This window comes from Aquarana catesbeiana, linkage group LG04 (assembly GCF_042186555.1).
Source record: "Aquarana catesbeiana isolate 2022-GZ linkage group LG04, ASM4218655v1, whole genome shotgun sequence".
Lineage (NCBI taxonomy): Eukaryota > Metazoa > Chordata > Amphibia > Anura > Ranidae > Aquarana > Aquarana catesbeiana.
The window spans coordinates 673,044,188-673,071,003 of record NC_133327.1 but is presented as its reverse complement, the minus strand read 5'-3'; positions in this window follow the sequence as shown (position 1 = coordinate 673,071,003).

Genomic DNA, 26,816 nt, shown 5'->3' with positions numbered 1-26,816 from the left:
TCAATAAACATTTGTTTTTAAAGCTTTGGATGGTTTTAGATAATCAAAGTGTTGTTTTTAATATTTAGTTCATTGCAAAGTAACAAATATTTCCTGCTTTTCTATTATCCTCCTTTCACTGCTTACAAAGCACATTAAGGAAGTTTTGGTTTCTACTCCAACTGGACCTTTCAAAACCTTACAAGTCGCATCAATAATTACTTGACATGTCGAAATATACAGCAATAGTATAGTTCATAATTAAAAAGTCAAGTGACTTTGCCTAAGCTGGGTCTTGCTCTCAGTATGCTACAGGCATGAGGAAGCGTGTCCTCAATCTCCTCTACCCCAGTGATCGGACTGCAACATTGTAAATCACAATGTGAAAGGATGCAGCAGGGACTAATTTGTGTCAGAAATTTGTGAACACAGCCAAAAGCTGCACAGGCAGGTACCAGAATTTAAAGAGGAAGTAAACCCTGATTTTCCCCCTGCAAAGTAAAAGCATAATGGGCTAGTATGCATTGCATACTGTTCTCTGATTGGACAAGGTGGAGAGGTGGGGCAGTGATAGCACAATCAGCACCTCGTCCAATCAGAGAACATTTTGCATTGATTGAATACATGAAAACGTGTTCTATGAATGGCGCAGGTACAGAGCAGGCAATCTCCTGTGTACACAATGCAACAGGGCAGCCCTTGGGCACAGGATCCAGAAACTAGTGGACATCACTGGAGTAGCAGTGCCTAATACAGTGATTTCCAGCTTCCACGGGGAACCCACAGATACGATGTATGCAAAGTTACATTGGTCCAAGCTGGACCCATGTACTGTAACCAGGGACAGCCCGTCCATTAAGGGCGCACGGGCGCCGCCCCCTCTATCACGCCACTCCCTATATGTATCAAGAATAGATTCATGCTTAGCATGAATCTATCCATGACCGCAACGGCCACACCCCCCTTCAGGCGACCGACCCCTTTTAGGACACCGGGCGCCAGAATTGCAGCAGCGGGGTGTTTTTTTGAAGCACCTGATTAGAGCCGTAGGCTCTAAGAGGCTTCAAAATAGGGTGGACTCGGAGCGCAGAGCATTGCACTCTGAGCCCACCCAGGTATGTTAGAAAAGCAATTGAATATTTGCTTTTCTAACACTGAACCGCCTCTCTGCCAATCAGGAAGCGCAGGTCTAATACCCTTTACCTGATTGGCTGAAAGGACAGGAGCCCCTATTGGAAGCCTAGCAGGAAGAAAGAAGAGACGCATGGAGGACACAGCCAATTGATGGCACAGTGGCTGTCATTGATGGCACAGTGGCTGCATTTGATGGCACAGTGGCTGCAATTGATGGCACAGTGGCTGCATTTGATGGACACAGTGGCTGCATTTGATGGACACAATGGCTGCATTTGATGGCACAGCGTTTGCAATTGATGGCACAGTGGCTGCATTTGATGGGCACAGTGGCTGCATTTGATGGGCACAGTGGCTGCATTTGATGGGCACAGTGGCTGCATTTGATGGCACAGTGGCTGCATTTGATGGGCACAGTGACTGCATTTAATGGCACAGTGGCTGCATTTGATGGCACAGTGGCTGCATTTGATGGGCACAGTGACTGCATTTAATGGCACAGTGGCTGCATTTAATGGGCACAATAGCTTCATTTTATGGGCACAGTGGCTGCAATTGATGGCCCAGAGGCTGCATTTGATGGGCACAGTGGCTGTAATTGATGGCACAGTGGCTGCATTTGATGGGCACAGTGGCTGCAATTGATGGCACAGTGGCTGCAATTGATGGCAGAGTGGCTGCATTTGATGGCACAGTGAGGCTACAATTGATGTTTTTTTTTCAGTATTTTTCAGAATTTTTTAGTTTGTTTGCTCCCCCCCAAATTTTTGAGGACCAGCCACCACTGACTGTAACTATGTAAAGTATCCATACCTGGAATTCAGCTTTAAAGTGATTGTAAACCCTTACATATACCCAGTGAAGTGACTGGCCTCTGTGATACACAGAGATTAAACAAATCCTCCAACATAAGTTGTACCTATTTATCTGCTGTCTTATCTCCTCCAAAACCGTTCAGAGTCCAGAATTTATAAAGCTTATCTGATCTGTCAGAAAAAAAGGGGGCGGAGAGCTGCAAATGAAACACTGCAGAACTCAATGAGGAGAGCTCTGGGAGTTGATTGGAGGGAAGCCCCCGCCTTTCACACAGCTCACAGGAACAGAGCTGGGGCTGTCAATCACAGGCTGTGTGGTGGAGGTCCCTCCCCTGTCACCATTTTTCTATAGTGGGGGAGGGTGATGTGAAGTAGGACAGAAGACAATGCCTGGGGGGGCATAGGACACTGCAATCAGAGGACCCTACTTCGGGGTAAAGGGGGAGCAGAGGACACTGCTATGGGGGGCAGAGGACACTATAGTGGAGGGTGGGTGATGTGAAGTCGGACAGAAGACAATGCCTTTGGGGGGGGCATAGGACACTGCAATAGTTGGAGGGACAAAGGACGCTACTTTGGGGTAAAGGGGGAGCAGAGGACACTATAGTGGGGGAGGGTGATGTGAAGTAGGACAGAAGACAATGCCTGGGGGGGGGAATAGGACACTGCAATCAGAGGATCCTACTTTGGGGTAAAGGGGGGAGCAGAGGACACTGCTATGAGGGGCAGAGGACACTATAGTGGGGGGTGGGTGATGTGAAGGGGAGCAGGACACTGCTATGGGGAGGCAGAGGACACTATAGTGGGGAGAGGGTGATGTGAAGGGGGGCAGGACACTGCTATGAGGGGCAGAGGACACTATAGTGGGGGGTGGGTGATGTGAAGGGGGGCAGGACACTGCTATGAGGGGCAGAGGACACTATAGTGGGGGGTAGGTGATGTGAAGGGGGCAGGACACTGCTATGAGGGGCAAAGGACACTATAATGGGGAGAGGGTGATGTGAAGGGGGCAGGACACTGCTATGAGGGGCAGAGGACACTATAGTGGGGAGAAGGTTATGTTCAGGGGGGTCAGGACACTGCTATGAGGGGCAGAGGACACTATAGTGGGGGAGGGTGATGTGAAGGGGGGCAGGACACTGCTATAAGGGGCAGAGGACACTATAGTGGGGGGTGGGTGATGTGAAGGGGGGCAGGACACTGCTTTGAGGGGCAGAGGACACTATAGTGGGGGAGGGTGATGTGAAGGGGGGCAGGACACTGCTATGAGGGGCAGAGGACACTATAGTGGGGGGTGGGTGATGTGAAGGGGGGTCAGGACACTGCTATGAGGGGCAGAGGACACTATAGTGGGGGAGGGTGATGTGAAGGGGGCAGGACACTGCTATGAGGGGCAGAGGACACTATAGTGGGGGGGTGGGTGATGTGAAGGGGGGCAGTACACTGCTATGAGGGGCAGAGGACACTATAGTGGGGGAGGGTGATGTGAAGGGGGCAGGACACTGCTATGAGGGGCAGAGGACACTATAGTGGGGGGTGGGTGATGTGAAGGGGGGTCAGGACACTGCTATGAGGGGCAGAGGACACTATAGTGGGGGAGGGTGATGTGAAGGGGGCAGGACACTGCTATAAGGGGCAGAGGACACTATAGTGGGGGTGGGTGATGTGAAGGGGGGCAGGACACTGCTATGAGGGGCAGAGGACACTATAGTGGGGAGAGGGTGATGTGAAGGGGGGCAGGACACTGCTATGAGGGGCAGAGGACACTATAGTGGGGGGTGGGTGATGTGAAGGGGGGCAGGACACTGCTATGAGGAGCAGAGGACACTATAGTGGGGGAGGGTGATGTGAAGGGGGGCAGGACACTGCTGTGAGGGGCAGAGGACACTATAGTGGGGGGTGGGTGATGTGAAGGGGGGCAGGACACTGCTATAAGGGGCAGAGGACACTATAGTGGGGGGTGGGTGATGTGAAGGGGGGCAGAAAACTGCTTTCGGGAGGCAGAGGTCCCTACTGTGGGGGGGGGGACTACTGTGAGGGGGGTGATGTGAAGGGGAGTGGAGGACACTAGTGGGAGTCGAGGGCACAGGATACTGTGTTTTTATTGGGCGCTTGATTGTTATTTTTTTTAAAGAGCGTCTCACCCCTTCCCCTGGGGATCTTTGATTTCCTCCATGTTGTCCAGGTAGATCTCAACCTCTGAATGGTTGCCTACCCCAGGATATAGAGGGATATGCTTTGTTTATATCTCATGTCTGAGGTTTACAACCACTTTAATACTTGACATGCACCTAACATGAAAAAAAAAAATCTCTCTGGTGCTATGTACACTTTAATATAAGCAGAACCTGCCATTAGACACATAGAACAACTCGTTTAGACCGGAGCTCTTCTTTAAGTGTGAGAATCTGAGCTTTGGCCCGCATGGTTTACTGACCTTATACAAGAAAGAAGAATGAAAGCAAATGCACCATAAACTCTCGTCAACATCTATGGTCCTTAGTTTGCAAGGAATTTGTTGGGAACCAAAAGAAACATCTGTTACTACTTAACACTAACATATATAATGCTGTTAATTGCTGAGCCATCTTGTTTTTTCTTACTTTTTTTTTTTCTGCTCTGCACTAGGGTTAACATCGTTCTATATCCGTGGTTTCTGGCCCGCTGCCATCTGAAACACAAGAATACTGTTAAAACCAAGAAGAAAAAAAAAAAAAAACTCCTACCAAGTTTGCTATATTTTAAAGTGGCGATAATGGAAATATAGATCTACAGATTCATCATCATCATTCATTCCTAATGGTAGCGCAAAACCTTAAATATTTGTTTTCATAAAAAAGTTTACATTTTTTTGCAGTCATCCAGTTTAAATAGAGGTTGCTGTGTATATACAATTCTCCATAAAAATGATAGCTATAACATATGACATATATATATAAATGTAAACTATAGGCTAAATTTCTGAATGATCTACCATGGAATTTTATACTAAACATTATAAGGACTGGATTTGGAAATTGTTTACATGTTTAAAGGAAGAAGAGCTTTGGAAATTAACATTCAAGGAAGTAGAGTCTATTGAAAATCCTACCACTAGCACAACTCTTTTAATTATCTTTGCCTGTTACCCCGACATTCTGTTCCTCCGACAGAATCAAGGACTGTGTAGGCTCCATATTGCATCGTAAGCCAGAACAACATACTCAAAGAGGCTCTGGGAACTTTTTAGACTTCCACGTGTAGTTAGATGAAGGAGGACTTCGAAAAGCTTCCCAACAGCAGTGGCCCGTCCATTAGGGGCGTCCTTAGTGCCACCCCCTCTGTCCACAGCCGACACCCCCATGCTCTATCCACGGCCACTGTTTTGACAAAACACCCCCTATTCATGCGTCCAGGCCCCTTTCAGGACATCGGGCGTGTGAATTACAGCGGCGGGGGTGTTTTTTTAAGCACCTGATTAGAGCCAGAGGCTCTAATAGGCTAGTAGGGTGGACTCGTGACGCATTGCACCGGAAGCCCACCCAGGTGTTACAACAGCGAATGAATATTCGCTATTGAAACACTGATCCTCAATCCGGCCATTCAGAAGCAGGTCTGAGACCCGTTTTCCGATTGGCCGGAAGGAGAAGAGTCCCAATTGGCCGCCGAGGAGGGAGGAAGGAAACAGAAGCCGCCCGTGGAGAGCAGGGGAAGGCAAAGCTGTCGCTGCCGCCCAGCAAGGGAAGCTGCCGGTGAAACCCAGGAGAAGCGCTGCCCACCATAGGTGGGGTAAGTGCACCAGACCAACCCGACCGACGAAGGGGGGGTGTTACTGTTTGCTGCAACCCCCCCAAAAAAAAAAAAAATACCACTGGCACCCAACAGTGGCTCAAACCATAGAAATACAGAAAGGAGCGCCAGACCAAAATCGGATAAGGGTTAAAAATAATTATATTTGTTGTTAAAAAAGGTAATATCCAAGTTTTGCCCTGATAAAGGGGAGTGGTATTTTCCTCGAAATGCGTTGGCTGTTTTCATATGACTTTCAATCAACAGTTAAAATGATATTGGGCCATACTGGATCGTGTCACCCACTTGGCCATGTGACAGTGTAACGGCCTTGGACTTGAGTGCTTTGGCCTGGAAACTGCCTCATGAGAGATGGGAAATCACATGCTACTTAAGACAGCAGGTATTGCAGGGTAAAAGAGCATGGTTAATAGGTTGGGTGGAGAGTGTGCAAAGTGAAAACAGTCTCTTAAAATCTGAAAATGCATAAAGGGTGCATAACCTACCTTCTGAGATATTCTTTTTTTTATATCACCTTATTAAAGAGTAACTCCACTTTTGTTGAGAAAAAGCATTCCCCTCTGGGTGATCTATGTACATTGCAAGGATTTCTAACAAACTTTGTTGTAGATTCCTACCTTTTGTTATTGTGAAGAAATCCCTGTGTGTTTGTGTCCATGTAGTTAAGTGAGTCTAATGGGAGTGGTTTCTTAATCATCAGCAAGCTGCAGCACATGCAAAGCTCTAATGAGGAAAGTTGCTGGGCCTGCATCTGTTTAGAGGTGATTTCCTATCGGGAGTATCTCACCAAAAATGAAATTTTTGTTGCAGGGGATGCCTGAAATCTGACTTGTATCTTAGTGCAGACTTCTGGAAAAATAAGTGAGCCAATCACACAAGCAGGAAATTATGTTTCTGGGGGTGGTCAGTACACATTCTGTGTCCAGAACAACTCCAGGGGGCCATATTGCATTTTCAGAAAACTACAGCAGCTGCAGACTGAAAAGGAAATGTAATTTTTAACAACATTCAATTACAATATGACTTGTCACGCAATTGTATACGATATATTATTTTTTTTCTTTATTTGCTATTTTGTTTGCCCACGAAAGTGGAGTTACCCTTTAACCACTTCAGCCCAGGAAGGTCTTACCCACTTCCTGATCAGGCTATTTTTTGCGATACGGCATCGCATCACTTTAACTGACAATTGCGACTCTGTACCCAAATAAGATTTATGTCCTTTTTTTCCCAAAATAAAGCTTTCTTTTGGTGGTATTTGATCACCGACAATTTTGAAAAAAAAAAAACAATATTTTTTTACTTTCTGCTATAATACATATCCAAAAAATATATATATAAAAAAAAAACAAGTTTCTTCATTCATTTAGGCCGATATGTATTCTTCTACATATTTTTGGTAAAAAAAATCTCAATAAATGTATATTCATTGGTTTGCGCAAAAGTTATAGCGTTTCCAAAATAGGGGATAGGTTTATGGCATTTTTATTTTTTATTTTTTGCTAGTAATGGCGGTGATCAGCGATTTTGTGACTGTGGCAATGCGGAGGACCGATCGGACACTTTGAAAATTTTTTGGGACAGTGACATTTATACATATTTACATAGTTGGTAAGGTTGAAAAAGGACATCAAGTCCAACCAGTGTGTGTGCGCTTTTAAGTCAATATTACATACCCTGTTTCCCCGAAAATAAGACCTAGCGTGATTGTCGGTGATGGCTGCAATATAAACCCTACCCCCCAAATAAGGCCTAGTTAAAGTCCTTGTAGGTCTTATTTTAAGGTTAGGGCTTATTTTCGGGGAAACAGGGTAGGGCTTATTTGGGGGGTAGAGCTTATATTGCAGCCATCACTGACAATCATGCTAGGTCTTATTTTCGGGGAAACAGAGTAGTATACCCCTGTATGTTATGATCAGTGATCAGTGCTATAAAAACGCACTGATTACTGTATAAATATCACTGGCAGGGAAGGGGTTAACACTAGGGGGTGATCAAGGGATTAAATGTGTTCCCTGGGAGGTGTTTCTAACTGTGGGGGGGAGGGGAGTGTTACACTGGAGGAAAAGAAAGATTGTGATTCAGCTTAGCTGAAACATGATCTCTCACTTTTCATCCCTGGCAGATCAGCGGTGTGCTTTGTTTACATTGGCAGTGGCACACCGCTGATCCGTCTATCCTGTGAACGATCGGCAGGTCGCAGCGGCCATCGTGGCCACCGAACCCACTGATTGGCTCCCGCTGTGTCCAATCACACCGGGAGTGGCGCACCCACTAAACTGCGTGCACAAAATCATGCACTGGTACGTGATTTTGCCATAGCTCCCAACTGTCCCTGATTTTGAGGGACTGTCCCTGATTTGGAGCAATGTCCCTCTTTCCTCCTCATTTGTCCCTCATTTTGGTCTGATCTGTATAGTTGTATATAAAATGCACTTTTTATCTTTCGAAAAGTGTTTCCCAGTGCTAAACTTTTCATCCAATTTCTAAATTGCTGCATTTGTAAATTTGAAAAGCCAATATAAAGTAATAGTGGTAAAAAAATACCTTGTGGGTTTAACTAATCTTTTTTTTGGGGGGTTAATTCTCCTTTAAAGGGGGTGTGATAGGGGGTGTGTTCTATGCCTTCATACTTCTGCTAGTAGGTGTCCCTCTTTCCCATCTCGAAAAGTTGGGAGGTATGGATTTTGTGCACCCGGGCCGCCCTGCCACAAAAAATGTACCTGGGGTGGTCCGGAAGTGGTTAAAGTGGAACTTCACTCTCTCAATCAATATTGACTGTTTTTAATCCTCATGCTGCTAGCATTAGTAAATAGATAGGAAAGTATAACATATTTACGTGTTTTAAACTTATTTTAACATTTCTTCGGTTACTTCCTGGTTTTCATGCCTAGGCAAATTATGTCATATACATCCCAGGAGTCTTTAGGAAGGAGGAGGGGTTTTCTCAGTAGACCTTCCTGCCTGCATGTTTGAGCTAAAGATAGACAGACTCCAGGAAGCAAATGTTACTTGAATCATCTACCCTTACTCAGGATGGCCATGGCTAGAAATGCTAGGGGGGATGTTTTTCAAAGTGATTTCTCAGCAAAATAATGCATAGAGACATGGATGGAGGGATAAGTTTGCTTTGAATATTAAAAATGAATGAAATAGCGGTTTTGTTTTTTGGTGTTCAGATGTAGTGTAGTTCCATTTTAAAGAGGGAGTCCACCCAAAAAAAAAATATTAAAAGCCAGCAGCTACAAATACTGCAGCTGCTGACTTTTAATACATGGCCATTTACCTGTCCCAGGGTCCAGCGATGTTGGCAGCCGAAGCCGATGAATCGCTCGACCCTCGGCAGCTGCCGCCGCCATCCTAGGTGAGGGTATCAGGAAGTGAAGCGTTTGCGGCTTCACTTCCCGGTTCCCTACTGCGCATGCGCAAGTCGCGCAGCGCGTCGTAACTGGTCCCCGCTATCTCCTGGGACCTGTGTGTTTCCCAGGAGACAGCGCAGAGGGACAGGAAGAGGCATAGACTCCCGTGGGAGTCTATGCCGGAAGTGGGTGCAAATACCTGTCTTAGACAGGTATCTGCACCCCCCTCCCCCCTGAAAGGTGCCAAATGTGACACCGGAGGGGGGGAGGGTTCCATCTTTGTGTGGAACTCCGCTTTAAATAATCTTGTAGTCGGAAATCTAGAGTTGAAGGAACATCTACTGCTGAGCGATGTGAGTATGCAAGCCAGGCATTTTTAGTCATAGTAGTAAACTTGGAGTTATTCATTTTACGTCTGGAGGCAAGGAGTCTCTTGAAAAGCACACCCCTTCCATAACCTTCTTATAATTACCTTTGCCAAATTCCCCCATATGTAGGCTCCATATTGAATGGTGTCACCTCCTTGGTTATGTGACAATGTTGAGGCCTGGAGATTGAGTGCTCTGGCCTGAAAACTGCATCATGAGAAGAAATGCGATGCTCCCTAATACCTTCAATCAGCGGATATTGCATGAGGGAAAATGAGCAGCTGGGGTGCATGGTGGATAGGTTGGTTGGGGAAGTGGGCAAAGTGACAGTGGTCTCCCGCAATGCAAAATGAGTCATAAACTACTTTGAGATTTTATTTTACATCACTTGGAAAATCATCTTGTTGACAAAAAAAACTGTAGTTCTTGAAACATTTACTGCTGAGCCCTGTGAATATGCAAGCCAGGATTCTCGTCTTGAAGTATCTATGAAAATAAACCAATCAGGTAGAGTAAATGTTACAAATCTCAGATAACTACATTGATGTACTGTAGCTCCTTCATTTTCCAAGCAGAAGTTGGGGTGAATGAGCGGTCAAGCCGTATTTTCTCAATGGCAGTGAAAAAAGTGGGGTCACCGACCTGGGTATGCAATGAGGTTACATTGTAGGTGAGGTCGAAAAAAAAACACAAGAGACACAAGTCCATCAAGTCCAACCTATGTGTGTGATTATATGTCAGTATTACATTGTATTGTTGCAGTCATTCAGGTGCTTATCTAATAGTTTCTTGAAACTATCGATGCTCCCCACTGAGACCACCACCTGTGGAAGGGAATTCCACATCCTCGCCGCTCTTACAGTAAAGAACCCTCTACGTAGTTTAAGGTTAAACCTCTTTTCTTCTAATTTTAATGAGTGGCCACGTGTCTTGTCAAACTCCCTTCTGTGAAAAAGTTTTATCCCTATTGTGGGGTCACCAGTATGTTATTTGTACATTGAAATCATATCCCCTCTCAAGCGTCTCTTCTCCAGAGAGAATAAGTTCAGTGCTGGCAACCTTTCCTCATAACTAAGATCCTCCAGACCCTTTATTAGCTTTGTTGCCCTTCTTTGTACTCGCTCCAATTCCATTACATCCTTCCTGAGGACTGGCGCCCAGAACTGGACAGCATACTCCAGGTGCGGCCGGACCAGAGTCTTGTAGAGCAGGAGAATTATCGTTTTATCTCTGGAGTTGATCCCCTTTTTAATGCATGCCAATATTCTGTTTGCTTTGTTAGCAGCAGCTTGGCATTGTATGCCATTGCTGAGCCTATCAACTACTAGGACCCCTAGGTCCTTTTCCATCCTTGATTACCTCAGAGGTTCTCCCCCCCAGTGTATAGATTGTAATTATATTTTTGCCACCCAAATGCCAGGTGGGTTTCTGGATAGCAAGACTGGCTCAAAATAAATTTTGTTCCCAAAAAAAGTTACATTTATACATTCCTACTCCGCATTTAGCTGTTTGCCAGAAGCTCAGATTTAACTAATAAAAACAAGAAACTTTGCACATCTTCTAGATAAAAAGATATATCAGCTCACCTAGACTGTGGCATAAATCACTAGAGCCAGGGGTCAGGACACTGGAGCAAGAGGAACTAGTAGGGGAGGACCTATATACCCTCCCAGCAGCCAGCATCAGATGGAAACTGATTGCGGGGATCTGCTAGTGGACACCGAAACTACAACCTTCCGCTCTGGGAAACACAGTGCCACACCAGCAGGTGATCCAGGTCGTGACCCCAGGACTCTTCTGTCTCTGGACAGCAGCCTAGATTGGGATCATATGCAGTATATATATACAGTGGGGACGGAAAGTATTCTGACCCTCTTACATTTTTCACTCTTTGTTATATTGCAGCTATTTGCTAAAATCATTTAAGTTCATTTTTTTCCCTCATTAATGTACACACAGCACCCCATATTGACAGAAAAACACAGAATTGTTGACATTTTTGCTGATTTATTAAAAAAGAAAAACTGAAATATCACATGGTGCTAAATATTCAGACCCTTTGCTGTGACACTCATATATTCAACTCAGGTGCTGTCCATTTCTTCTGATCATCCTTGAGATGGTACTACATCTTCATTTGAGTCCAGCTGTGTTTGATTATACTGATTGGACTTGATTAGGAAAGCCACACACCTGTCTATAGAAGACCTTACAGCTCACAGTGCATGTCAGAGCAAATGAGAATCATGAGGTCAAAGGAACTACCTGAAGAGCTCAGAAACAGAATTGTGGCAAGGCACAGATCTGGCCAAGGTTACAAAAAAATTTCTGCTGCACTTAAGGTTTCTAAGAGCACAGTGGCCTCCATAATCCTTAAATGAAAGACGTGTGGGAGGACCAGAACCCTTCCTAGAGCTAGCCGTCCGGCCAAACTGAGCTATCGGGGGAGAAGAGGCTTGGTGAGAGAGGTAAAGAAGAACTCAAAGGTCCCTGTGGCTGAGCTCCAGAGATGCAGTCGGGAGATGGGAGAAAGTTGTAGAAAGTCAACCATCACTGCAGCCCTCCACCAGTCGGGGCTTTATGGCAGAGTGGCCAGACGGAAGCCTCTCCTCAGTGCAAGACACATGAAAGCCTGCATGGAGTTTGCTAAAAAAAACACCTGAAGGACTCCAAGATGGTGAGAAATAAGATTCTCTGATCTGATGAGACCAATATAGAACTTTTTGGCCTTAATTCTAAGCGGTAGGTGTGAAGAAAACCAGGCACTGCTCATCACCTGTCCAATACAGTCTCAACAGTGAAGCATGGTGGTGGCAGCATCATGCTGTGGGGGTGTTTTTCAGCTGCAGGAACAGGACGACTGGTTGCAATCAAGGGAAAGATGAATGCGGCCAAGTACAGGGATATCCTGGACGAAAACCTTCTCCAGAGTGCTCAGGACCTCAGATTGGGCCGAAGGTTTACCTTCCAACAAGACAATGACCCCAAGCACACAGCTAAAATAACGAAGGAGTGGCTTCACAACAACTCCGTGACTGTTCTTGAATGGCCCATCCAGAGCCCTGACTTAAACCCAATTGAGCATCTCTGGAGAGACCTAAAATGGCTGTCCAACAACGTTTACCATCCAACCTGACAGAACTGGAGAGGATCTGCAAGGAGGAATGGCAGAGGATCCCCAAATCCAGGTGTGAAAAACTTGTTGCATCTTTCCCAAAAAGACTCATGGCTGTATTAGATCAAAAGGGGCTTCTACTAAATACTGAGCAAAGGGTCTGAATACTTAGGACCATGTGATATTTCAGTTTTTCTTTTTTAATAAATCTGCAAAAATGTCAACAATTCCGTGTTTTTCTGTCAATATGGGGTGCTGTGTGTACATTAATGAGGGGAAAAAATGAACTTAAATGATTTTAGCAAATGGCTGAAATATAACAAAGAGTGAAAGATTTAAGGGGGTCAGAATACTTTCCGTCCCCACTGTATATATATATATATATATATATATAGATATATCTCTATATATAGATATATAGAGATATATCTATATATATATATATATATATAGCTATATCTCTATATATCTATATATATAGATATATATCTATATCTATATCTATAGATATAGATATATATCTATAGATATATATATATATATATATATATATATATATATATATATATATATATATATACTGTATATATTATAACTTATATTTATTGATTCTCCTCTCTAGAGATCTGCAGATATATATTTCTATGTGCAAGTGCACACCTTTTATCAATTACTGCTACTGTGAAGTTCTGTCTGCACAACAGTTTAATCCAGTAGCAATAACATGATTTAATGTCATCCTGCTTCCCAATGGAGCATAGCAATACCTCCCTCACACTGGGCCATAGTACCTAGAGCAAGGAATAAAAGCATGCCTTCACACCCAGAATGGGATCTGAACAGGCCCAGAAGAGTTTGCCTAAATCGCAGAATAAAAGTTAAAGCACACAATCCAGTATTTCGCGACAGCCTATTGTAGAAGAAGCTCGGGATGACTGGGATGAGACCAGGATCCACTTAATATGCCACTGACTTCATTTCTTGCATACTTGCTAAAAAAAAAATTACAACTGTATGTATGTGAGCTGAACTGAGTGACAGGCTCTATGGTCATCCTTAGGTAGATGTTATACAGTTGGTTGCTGTATTCCAGGGGTCTTCATACTTTTCAGTACCCCTTACATCAGGGTCCCCATCAGAGTCCCCCCCTTATTTAAGGGTCCCCATCAGAGTACCTCCTTACAACAGGGTCCCAATCAGAGTCCCTCCTTAATTCGGGGTCCCCATCAGAGTTCCTCCTTAAAACAGGGTCCCCATTAGAGTCTCCCTTTACATCAGAGTCCCCAGCAGACTCCCTCCTTACATCGGGTCCCCATCAGAGTTCCTCCTTACATCAGGGTCCCCATCAAAGTTCCTCCTTACAACAGGGTCCCCATCAGAGTTCCTCCTTACAACAGGGTCCCCATCAGAGTCCCTCCTTACATCAGGGTCTCCATCAAAGTTTCTCCTTACAACAGGGTCCCCATTAGAGTCACCCTTTACATCAGGGTCTCCATCAGAGTCAGCCCTTACATCAGGGTCCCCATCAGTCCCTCCTTACAACAGGGTCCCCATCAGAGTCCTTCCTTACATCAGGGTCCCCATCAGAGCACCTCATTACATCAGGGTCCCCATCAGAGTCCCCCCTTAAATCAGAAGCAGAGTCCCCATTTACATCAGAGTTCCTCCTTACAACAGTGTCCCCATTAGAGTCCCCCCTTACATCGGGGTCCCCATCAGAGTCCTTCCTTACATCAGGGTCCCCATCAGAGCACCTCATTACATCAGGGTCCCCATCAGAGTCCCCCCTTAAATCAGAAGCAGAGTCCCCATTTACATCAGAGTTCCTCCTTACAACAGTGTCCCCATTAGAGTCCCCCCTTACATCGGGGTCCCCATCAGAGTCCCCCCTTACATCAGGATCCCCATCAATGTCCTTCAATAAATAAAGGTCCCAATCATAGCCCTCTTATATCCCAGTCTGCCTTAGAATTCCCTCTTACATCAGGGTCCCCATCAGAGTTCCCCCTTAAATCAGAAGCAGAGACTATAGGCAGCCTTTTCTAATCTTAATCCTCAGTCTGTATATGTCACTGACTCTAGCTGTGGGCCGGATCAAGTCTTGCAGCGGTCTGGATGTGGACCAGGGGCTGCTTCTCTATTTTATAAATCTCTATGGTTGCTGATGTCCTTATGTTGTCCTCTCCACCTCAGGTACTGGTGAACACACACCACCACTTCTTACAGTATGTGAATGTCTAATCACCAGGCCCAAGTGCCCTTTTGTGGACGGGGAGAGGGGATACATAGCCCTAAGAAGGTTCCAGTTTTTTGAAGGTTGAACCTTATAAGAATTTCAGTGGGGTGAAGGAGCTCATTTAGGTGCCAGTGAGGATGGGCATCAAGCAAACCTGGGACTTTTCCTAGTCCATTTTTTCTAACCTGTATACCTGTATACGGCTGTTTTAGGCTATTTGGCGATCATCAGTGCAGTGTATAGAAATCATGGCTTCTATAGAGTATAGGGACCCAATGGTAAAGAAAAATACTATAGACCTGCCCATGAAGCATAACAATATAAAGCTGTATTATGTACCACAGAACACAGCATGTGTATTGTCAATTAATGGGTGGGGCCAACACTTACTAAGGGACGGAGGACTGCAGTCAGTGTGACTGTGGACAAGATGGAGGGAGGAGGTGCTGCCGGTGGGAGGGGCCAACACTTACTCAGGGGCGGAGGCCTGCAGTCAGTGTGACTGTGGACAAGATGGAGGGAGGAGGTGCTGCCGGTGGGAGGGGCCAACACTTACTCAGGGGCGGAGGCCTGCAGTCAGTGTGACTGTGGACAAGATGGAGGGAGGAGGTGCTGCCGGTGGGTGGGGCCAACACTCACTCAAGGGCGGAGGCCTGCAGTCAGTGTGACTGTGGACAAGATGGAGGAAGGAGGTGCTGCCAGTGAGTGGGGCCAACACTTACTCAGGGGCGGAGGCCTGCAGTCAGTGTGACTGTGGACAAGATGGAGGAAGGAGGTGCTGCCGGTGGGTGGGGCCAACACTCACTCAGGGGCGGAGGCCTGCAGTCAGTGTGACTGTGGACAAGATGGAGGAAGGAGGTGCTGCCGGTGAGTGGGGCCAACACTTACTCAGGGGCGGAGGCCTGCAGTCAGTGTGACTGTGGACAAGATGGAGGAAGGAGGTGCTGCCGGTGGGTGGAGCCAACACTCACTCAGGGGCGGAGGCCTGCAGTCAGTGTGACTGTGGACAAGATGGAGGAAGGAGGTGCTGCCGGTGAGTGGGGCCAACACTTACTCAGGGGCGGAGGCCTGCAGTCAGTGTGACTGTGGACAAGATGGAGGAAGGAGGTGCTGCCGGTGGGTGGGGCCAACACTCACTCAGGGGCGGAGGCCTGCAGTCAGTGTGACTGTGGACAAGATGGAGGAAGGAGGTGCTGCCGGTGGGTGGGACCAACACTCACTCAGGGGCGGAGGCCTGCAGTCAGTGTGACTGTGGACAAGATGGAGGGAGGAGGTGCTGCCGGTGGGTGGGGCCAACACTCACTTAGGGGCGGAGGCCTGCAGTCAGTGTGACTGTGGACCAGATGGAGGGAGGAGGTGCTGCCGGTGGGTGGGGCCAACACTCACTTAGGGGCGGAGGCCTGCAGTCAGTGTGACTGTGGACAAGATGGAGGGAGGAGATGCTGCCGGTGGGTGGGGCCAACACACTCAGGGGCGGCCGCGGAGAAGGGAGAATGCTGGCGCTCTGCCATTACTGCAGTCTCCAGCAACTGTTCCCCCATTTGAGGCCCCAGGCAGCTCCTGTCACGTCGGCTCTAAGACTCCGAGTCTGACGTGACTCACTGACATCACTCGTTGCTAGACGCCAGGCGGCCCAGGCGCTAGCAGCCAGTGCAGGGTCACCAAGCCAGCGGCGCAGCTCCACCCACCTCCAGGCTCCTCCTGGTCCAGTGACATGTCAGTGTGATATTTCCGGGGGAGGGGAAATTGCCCTGTTGCCCCCCCCCCGGATCCACCCCTGATCTACAGGGGCAGTTTTTTTTTTATAAAGGCGAGCTAACCCTTTAAGCTCATCCCTAACCTTTCAGTACAGTCAGTATCCTTTTTATTGCAAAATGGGCCTGAATGTTAAATTAAGTTTTCTTATAAAACTAAAATACAAATTTACATTTTATAATGCTTCAGAATTAGCAGATGTGTTATATAACCCCTTCACCATTACAGAACACTTAGGTGCTATAGGTGACTCAGTATTGTCAGAATACAGTATGTATGTTTCCATGGAAACCAAGCTGCTCTCGTGTAAAGGGTACAGACGCGCCTTTTGGCATACAGATACATCTGTTTAATAGACCTGTAAATGGCAGTTAAATGCTCATTAAAACATTTTTAACGTGTAATGTAATTTTGTATGAAGCAAATAAAATTTAAAAAAATAATTGCAGATGAAATGCTGCTTTTCATCACGTAGACAGTTACATGTGAAATGTATTTTTATCCTGTAAAAACTATCTATCTATATTAAATCTGGACTCTTAGAAGATATAAAAGACCACTATTCAAAGTGAAACTAAACTCTCAATCAATATGAACTATTTTTAATCCTTATGCTGCTAGCATTAGTACATAGGAAATACACTATATTTTCAAAAATATTGGGACGCCTGCCTTTACACACACATGAACTTTAATGGCATCCCAGTCTTAGTCAGTAGGGTTCAATATTGAGTTGGCCCACCCTTTGCAGCTATAACAGCTTCAACTCTTCTAGGAAGGCCATCCACAAGGTTTAGGAGTGTGTCTATGGGAATGTTTGACCATCCTTCCAGAAAAGCATTTGTGAGGTCGGGCACTGGTGTTGGATGAGAAAGCCTGGCTAGCAGTATCCACTCTAATTTATCCCAAAGATGTTCTATTAGGTTGAGGTCAGGACTCTGTGCAGGCCAGTCAAGTTCCTCCACCCCAAACTGGCTCATCCATGTCTTTATGGACCTTGCTTCGTGCACTGGTGTTGGATCATGTTGGAACAGGAAGGGGCCATCCCCCAAATTGTTCCCACAAAGCTGGGAGCATGAAATTGTCCAAAATGTCTTGGTATGCTGACACCTTTAGAGTTCTCTTCACTGGAACTAAAGGGGCCAAGCCCAACCCCTGAAAAACAACCCCCCACACCATAATCCCCCCTACGCCAAATGATTTGGACCAGTGCACAAAGCCAGGTCCATAAAAAACATTGATAATCCAGTTTGGGGTGGGGGAACTTGGCTGGCCTGCACCTCAACCCGATAGAACACCTTTGGGATGATCTGGACCTTGCTTTGTGCCATAAAGATATATTAAACACTGATTAGGTCATCCCGCTGTCCCCTCTACTCTTTCCTTCTGTTAGGAATGTCCCAATGTTAGACTAAAGCCGTGTACACACGACCGGACTTTTGGACCGGACTGGTCAGACGGAACGAATCGGTCGGACAATCTGACCATGTGTGGGCTTCATCGGACCTTCAGCGGACTTTTTCTCTCCAAAATCAGACGGACTTTAGATTTGGAACATGTTTCAAATCTTTCCGACGGTCTCGAGTCTGGTCGAAAAATCCGTTTGTCTGTATGCTAGTCCGACGGACAAAAAAGGACGCAAGGGCAGCTATTGGCTACTGACTATGAACTTCCTTATTCTAGTCCGGTCGTACGTCATCACGTTCAAGCCAACGGACTTTCGAACGGACTTTAGTGTGTGGGCAAGTCCGGTCGTTCAAAAGTCCGTCGTAACTCAGTCGAAAGTCCGTCGGAAAGACCGTCAGACCTTTGATGCTGAAAAGTTTGCTCGTGTGTAGAGGGCATTACAGCATAGGGTAAAAGAGCAGACCATTTTAGGAGCTGATATGAGTAAACAATATTTGCTGGTCAAGGGAGCAGGTTCATTGCAGGTTCTAAAATGTCGCTAATTGATTCTGCAGCAGTAAAGATCCACTTTGTCATTAGTTGGTTTTAGGAAGGCATTGTCAAGGGCATCGGCAACAATCATTTGAACTGGTGCATTAAAAGTTTGCCCAGCTGCCTGAAGACCTCGTCCCCGCACTCATTGTATGTAACTCTTCAATCATCTCTAAGCTCATAGAACCCCTTTCATCTTCTATAGAAGAGGAAGAATAGAATGCAGTATCTGGAAATCTGCTCTTCCCTCCCACTGGCCAACGCAGAAGCCATAACTGTTATCGGGAAAAATCAAATACCTTGTCAGCCATTTCTAAAAACACCAGGCTATAGTAAATCATAAAATATCTTTTTTATTAAACATCTTTTAGAAATCATTTGCACAGCTGTGAGCCGTAATCCACACTGCGTTGGCTCTACCTTATAACTCACATATGCATGCATGATCATTTAAAGATGTTTAAATAATTAATTTAGATTCCAAACCTGATTAAGAGGACGTTGAGTGGTGGGTGTTTGTGAAGGCTCGTACCCCCAGTGTACATACGTCTATTGGCCACAGGGTAAACACGTGTCACCAAACCACATGGGCACCTGCGGTGAACATATGTATCTGAAGAGCAGGAACTTTGACATAAATAGCCTATATATTTTTTCTTTCGTCTCAATTTGGAACATATTAAGATGCTAATACTGCATCACCAATGCCAATTGAAACCTATTTTAAGAATACTGTCTTTTTATATTACAGCTGCAGTGATCTGGAAATATATAAAAATAGTTGTTCAATCTTCTTTTATTGTTACTTTGATTTGCATGTGTTAGATCTACTGATTTCGTTACAGGACTCCGAGTTGGAGCAATTATTACCCCTGCTGGCAACCTGGAAGCAATATCTGCTGAAAAAGGTTTAAATCAAATGTTCGGGTCTCTAATTAAATAAGTAGCATGCAGAAGTTATATTCAGACCAGGCACGTACTCTATATTACCAAAAGAACTGGGACGCCTGCCTTTACACGCACATGAACTTTAATGGCATCCCAGTCTTATAGGGCGTACACACGGTCGGACTTTGTTCGGACATTCCGACAACAAAATCCTAGGATTTTTTCCGACGGATGTTGGCTCAAACTGGTTTTGCCTACACACGGTCACACAAAGTTGTCGGAATTTCCAATCGACAACCACGCGGTCACGTACACCACGTACGACGAGACTAGAAAAGGCCGGTTCAGAACCAAGCGCGGCACCCTTTGGGCTCCTTTTGCTAATCTCGTGTTAGTAAAAGTTTGGTGAGAGACGATTCGCGCTTTTTCAGACTCGTGGTTTTCAGATCGTTTTCTGCTGTTCAGTTTGTGCTTGTGGGTTTGTATCTGCTCTTCAGTGCGTGCAGTCAGTTCGTATCGGAGTTTTCTGTGTGATCTTGCCTGCTCGTTGCTGTTTTTCAGGTCGCTCTTCACAGTCCTTATTGTTCTTCAGTGCGTTCTGTTACTTCGTTCTGAGCAGCCGACCATTTTCTAGCCATGTTTCGTATGCGTACTCCTCGTAGAGTTCGTGCTGTGCGGGGGCTTGGTGTTGGGGTCCTGACCTTGACACAAGTCCAGTCCATGAACAGGGTGGGGAGGAGTTCATGGACCAAGAATTGGTTGCTTCAGCGTGACCAGTTCTGTCATATGCCTTTGCTCCGTGACATCCGTGAGAATAATCCTGATGATTTCAGGAACTTTCTCAGGATGACGGACCCCGTGTTTCACCGTCTGTTGGCTTCGCTGACCCCTTATATTAGCAGGCAGGATACCTGCATGAGGCAAGCCATCACTGCGGAGCAGAGGTTGGTCGCTACCTTGCGGTATTTGGCCACAGGGAGAAGTCTGCAGGACTTGATGTTCTCGACAGGCATCTCCCCCCAGGCTCTGGGGATCATTATCCCAGAGACCTGTTCTGCCATCATCCAGGTCCTGCAGAAGGAGTATATGAAGGTAAGATTTCTATCCTTTTATCTCAAATTTTATTGTATTTAATGTTTGATAATATCTTGTATTTCTTTCCTCATTCCCTAATTACCATGATTGTAATATGCTGTGAATGTCCCCTTTGTCCTCATGCATGCTGGATTGTTATGTAATTATTATTTTAGGTCCTTCATACATATTTGCCCTTCAATAACCTCTCCAGTATGGTGTCTCCTGCCCTATATTCACCTCATGTAGTCACTTAACAATGTATTTTATCAGCTCTATAGTAGTGCTTTACCCCAAACACCCCCTAAAATGTTTTGAAATGTTATTTTTGATTTAAATTCAGGCAGAGTGCCAGAGGCTTTTTTTTATGGTGTCCCCAAATTTTTTGTAACCCTCCCTCCCCCAACTGCTAAGTCAGCTGATCCCAATTCTCTATCCTCAATCATCTATCTGCTGACTTTGCCAAACCCAATACACACTATACCCTTCTCTTTACTGGTCAGATGTATGGATGAATTCCCCAAAGCATGTAGTGCAAGGGCCTGCCTGTATACTTTCCAATGGTACTGTTTAAAGTTTTTGTATCCTATTATTATCTTGATAGGTAATAGCAGAATGTTCAAATGTGCTCAAATGTGTACAGTGTGTATTTATATCTTTGTATTATGACACTTCTTACCTGTCCAGTGGTCTGCCAATAGTGTAACTAAGGAGGGGCTGTTCCAAGTAATACCCATTATTTAGGCATTCATCTCTAAATGAAGTGAAGAGGGTTACCTGTCCAAGAGTCCCCCCCCCTATAATGTTAGAAATGGCCCATGAGGGGGGGAGGGGGAATATGATAGGTGTACCTTATACTTTGTTGTTGTTAAATTCCCCTTAATAAATGCTATCTGGAGGTTGCCCCATAACGTTTGTGTCTAATCTGCTTGCCATGTTTCTGTGAAAAAATAGTAATGTTTATTGTTTTTTCCTCAACAGTTTCCTTCAACGCCACAGGAATGGCAGACTGTGGCCTCCCACTTTGCCCAGCGGTGGGACTTTCCTAACTGCGGAGGGGCAATTGATGGGAAACACGTCCACATCGTCCCACCACCCAACTCGGGGTCGTACTATTATAATTACAAGGGGTTTAATAGTATAGTGATGTTGGCGGTGGTGTCGGCTTATTACAAGTTCTTGTATGTGGACGTGGGGAAGAATGGCCGGATGTCCGATGGTGGAGTGATCGCCCAGACGGAGTTCTACAGGCGTCTCCAGAATGGCAGCTTGGACTTGCCACCTCCAGAGGACAATGTTGAAGGTCTCCCATTTGTGTTCGTTGCTGATGAAGCATTTGCGCTGGGGGACCACCTGATGCGGCCATTCCCGATGAGGACCCTCACCCCGGAACAGAGGGTTTTTAATTACCGGCTGGCCAGAGCCCGAAGAGTGGTGGAGAACACATTTGGAATCCTGGCGAGCCGGTTCCGATTATTTCTGACACCCATCCATATGGCGGAGTATAAATTGAACCATATAATACTTGCCTGCTGTGTTCTCCATAATTTTTTAAGAAAACATTCAGCCAACTAAGCTGGCTCAGTTGGGCCTGAGGCCGGAATCCCAAATCCATCAACACTGACGGCGCTTGAAAGTGGCCGTCCTGGCTTGCCCTCCCTGAGTGCCCGTGATGTCCGGTTACGCTACCTGGAGTTCTTTGCGGGTAGGGGGGCTATCAATATGCCAGACAATCTGTGAAACTTTTTTCTAATAAAAAACAACCAAAAGAAATTCTTTGTGGACATTTACTGCTTGTGTTTGTTTTAGCTGACCCTGACAGAAATGTGTTGAGTGCAGAAAATGTCGTGATTGGGTAACCTTATAAAAAACAGTGTTGGCTGGTACTTCCTAAATGCAAAAACACATTTCACTACAAGTGTACTTGCAACTGCACTGAACCTGCACTTGTAGTGCAAAGTGTATTTTCCCTTAGGAAATAACCCCCATTTTTGCATAAAACAGCTATTACATCACCCCAAAAGTGTTGTAGTGTTGAGACAATAATCCACACATTCTTGAGTAAGGCACTTTTTTATACCTGCACAATCACATGTGCATTTACGAAAGGTTTTTAAAACAAACCAACATGTTTGTTGTATAACAATTTTTGCAGTAGCATTATCAAAAATCGAAATATCCATTTCAGATAAAACAGGCCTGTGTAAAACCAACAAGAAAGCCAAAAAACTTGAACTTACAAAGTTCACATTAGGTAAAACCTGAAGGCTATATCAGACATCAGTATTTAGGAACTGGGTTTGATATAGCGTTCAGATGGGGGGAAATCACCCCTGGAAAAGCCAAATTTGGAAGATGCACACCAATTTACAAATGTCAACATGTGCTATCTGCCATCAGGGGGGATCAAGGGACGTATTTTGGGGGAGCAAGCCCTTCCTTAACGCGACTTTATAATTGAGGAAGGGGTTGCACCCCCAAAACGCATCCATTGATCTCCCATGATGGCAGATAGCACATGTTGGCACACTGTGTGCATCCTCCAAATTTGGCTTTTCTAAACATTGAAAAAATGTTTGGAAGATTGGACCACAATAATAAAACAGGTGATTTTGTGGGGTTTAAATTCGCCCCAAAACATCAATGATGTTATTATTTTTTTTAATAACATCATTGATTTTTTGCTTGATGTTTTGCAGTTCGGCATTACACCCCATGATCTCCCCGATCAGTATCTGGGCACTTTCAGATGTGAAACGTTCTCTATCCCTCACATCACGATCACCTAAAAAGAGATAAAGAACAAAAAAAAAGGTCTCAAAAATCTGCCACCATCCATCTCTTTTACCTGAGCCTGTGGTCGCAGACACTCACCTGTTGTGGTGCCAATCTCCACCACATCTTCTTCTTCCTCCTGCTCAGCATCTTGTGTTTGCGGTATTTCCCCTTCTTCCAGAGGTGGGGGGTCTGTGTTCTCCTGGGATGAGGGGTGTCCTCCGAGTCTTTTCTCCCCTATGTAAAACAAAAATGGTATAATTAGCACACAGATATTTGATGGCAGAACTAGAAATAGGAAACATTGCTTGGAAGTGGGGTACAATTGTCTATTTTAGCCAAGTTCCAAGATGTATATTTTTTAGTGTCCTTTGTCAAGCTGCAATACTTTACTTGTTTGGTACAAGCTTCACAGATGTAGCCCCCCCCTATAGTATACACTGGAGCACCTGTGTGCCCCCCCTAATAAAAATGGTGTTCTTGTGTCCCACACTAGTGCTCCAGTGTCCAGATGTGAAAACAGCTGCTCAGTGTCCTCTCCTTACACACAATCTAGTTGGCATTTCATTCTAGTAACAAACCTATCTACACAAACAAATATTTGGCATCCAAGTAGGCCCCAAAAAATGTGTGAAAATGCATATGGCCTAAACAATGGTGTTCTAGAGGCCGAAAGAAAAATGTTTGATACGAACGAATAATGGGCCCATGAACATTAAAGTTGCCCTTTTAAACGTTACAATTAATAAAAGCATATATAGCAGAACGAACGGAATAAAGACAGAAAGAATAGGAACACAGCACAACTACTTACTTTTTTGCAGCACTCTCCGGATCTTTCGGTACTGCTCTGGCTCTCTCAACTTCAGGTCCGACCACCACTTCCTGAGCTGATCTTTCGATCTTCGGACCCCGAAATTCCTCTCAAGACTCCTGACCACTTTCGCCATGATCTTGGCCTTTCGGATGTTCAGGTTGGGGTAAGGCCCATATTTTCCGTCATAGTCGGACTTCTTCATGATGTCGACCATCTCCAACATCTCCCCAAACGACATATTTGTGGCCTTAAAATGTCTCCTTCTGGATCAGGACGTGCCTGGATCCGGCCTTTCCTCCTCCTCCTCCTCCTCCTCCTCGTTGCTAGAATTAGCACGCACCTGCTGTAACTCCGCCATGTGCTCTTCACCCACTGCGCCGAACGAAAAGGGCGGGGAATAGACTAGAAAGAACGTCAGGGGCGGGCGGAGTTACACGCATGCGCAGTGTGTATAAAGCGTAACACGCGTGCGTATTACGTACGATCTGTGAGCGGAGGAAGGAGCATTGGACGCGCCGATCGTAAGAACGAAGGTAAGAGACAAACTTGTGCCTATACTGCTTCTAGATTGAGGCCTATATTGTAACAAGATTAGGAGAGTTTTGTCTGACATTAGGCTTTGTCTTGTGTTGTGTCTTGCAGTGAACATGGATATCTTAATGAAAGACAATGACTTCATGTCAGTATTTGTAGAGATGCTAAGGGAGCTGCCCTGTCTGTGGGAGATTACCCACCCCCATTTCAAGAACCAAGCAAAGAGGAAGGCAGCACTGGAGCAATTGTGTGAAATTGTGAAGCAGGTGATCCCCACGGCAGACATCACTTATTTAAAGATTTTCATTGGTGGCCTGAGGAGCACATATCTGAGGGAGCGCAAGAAAGTCCAGGATTCGCAGAGATCCGGAGCAGCAGATGACATCTATGTCCCCAGGATGTTGTACTACGACAGGCTGCACTTTCTGGCAGGCCAGACTGAACCCAGGCCATCCCTCTCAAGTCTTCCTTCCACGCTTCCTTCCCCCCCAGCTGAGGCTTCTGATGCCCAACCTGGGCCTTCCAGGCCACATGTGGAGGAGCCCAGATTGAGCCAGGTATAGCATTCCTCTAAATATTTCTGCTTGTCCAATCAATGATGTTAACTAGATGTTAGTTGGGAGTACTAATTTAGGATTGTGATTGATGATGCAAAACATTACAACCATGTCCCTTTTTCATACACAGGGAAGTCTCAGCCAGGAGGTGGCCGGGGCGAGCCGGCTGGCTGATCTGCAGGTCCCTCCACCCCCCCTGAAAATAGAAAGTGGCAGTAGGAGGAGTACCCTAGAGGAGGCTGCTATAGCATTCTTTTGGAGGGCTACAGAGGTCCTGGGAGCACCCCACACCATGGAGGAGAACATTGCTGCCTTCATAGCCTATAAAATGCAGAGGATGGAGGAGGGCCAAAAAGTCTTGTGTGAGGCCCTCATATCGGAGGCTCTGGAGAAAGGTATGACGGGCCAAATTACACCTCACACACATCTTGGGGATGGTCCTCCTCCTCCTCCTGCAGGTCCTCCTCCTCCTCCTCCCTATCCTCCAGGTCCTCCCAGTCCTCCTCCAGGTCCCCCCAGTCCTCCTCCTCCTCTAGGTCCTACTCCTCCTCCTGCCACATCTCCAACTGCACAGCCACAGCCCGGAAGGAAGCGTGAAAGGAAGACCAGACAGTGATTGCCCTGGGTTCAGTCTGGTCGGCCAAAAAATGCAGCCTCTTGTGGTACCACAGCCTGGGGACACAGATGTCATCTGCTGCTATCCGGATCTCTGCGAATTCTGGACCAGACTGCCCTCGCTTACATATGGACTCCTCAGGCCACCAATTTTGATGTTGAAGAATTGATATCTGCCCTGGGGGTCCCAGGCTTCGCTAATTTCTCCTGTTGATCCAGTGTTGCCTTCCTCTTTGTTTGGTTCTGATCCCTTAATAAAGGATTTTTGTTTTGAATTATACTCTCCTATGTGTTTTACTTCAAAAAGGACAGTTGGTTTGTGAGGATTCAGGTACATTTCAAATATACAATGTGAAATGAACAAGGGACACCAACACCAAACAATCTCCTGGAGATTAAATAATAAAAGATATCAATGGTGTTGGGGTAACTTGACACACAAAACACACACAAAAATATTCTGGAGTAAAAATAAAAATAACATTGAACAAAGATCAGCCTTGGCAAAAATCCAAACATTAAAGAAAAAAAAAGGCTGAAAATCCAAAAAATAAAAAATAAAAAAAATATAAAACTGTCAGATGTGACAACTAATAACAATATATTCAGGGGATCCCACTAAAAAAACACAAATAAAAGTTTGTGAGAAGTGTGTGTGAATATGAGCAGCAAAACTACTTAATTCTTGTCACATTATAAAGAAGAAGAGAGTGCGCTGTATTAAAAAATTTTGAACATTGCAGCGTGACAAAAGTGCTGCATCCATTGCGAACGCTAAGTTTACCAGAACGAGCTGTCCCGTGTCGGAATTTCTTCTGAGCATGCGTGGCACTTTGTGCGTCGGAACAGGCCACACACGGTCGGAATTGACGCGATTGAAAAACAACCCCACACCATAATCCCCCTTCCACCACACCATAATCCCCCCTCCACCAAATGATTTGGACCAGTGCACAAAGCCAGCTCCATAAAAACATTGATAAACGAGTTTGGGGTGGGGAAACTTGACTGGCCTTCACCTCAACCTGATAGAACACCTTTGGGATGACTGCAGAGACTGCGAGCCAG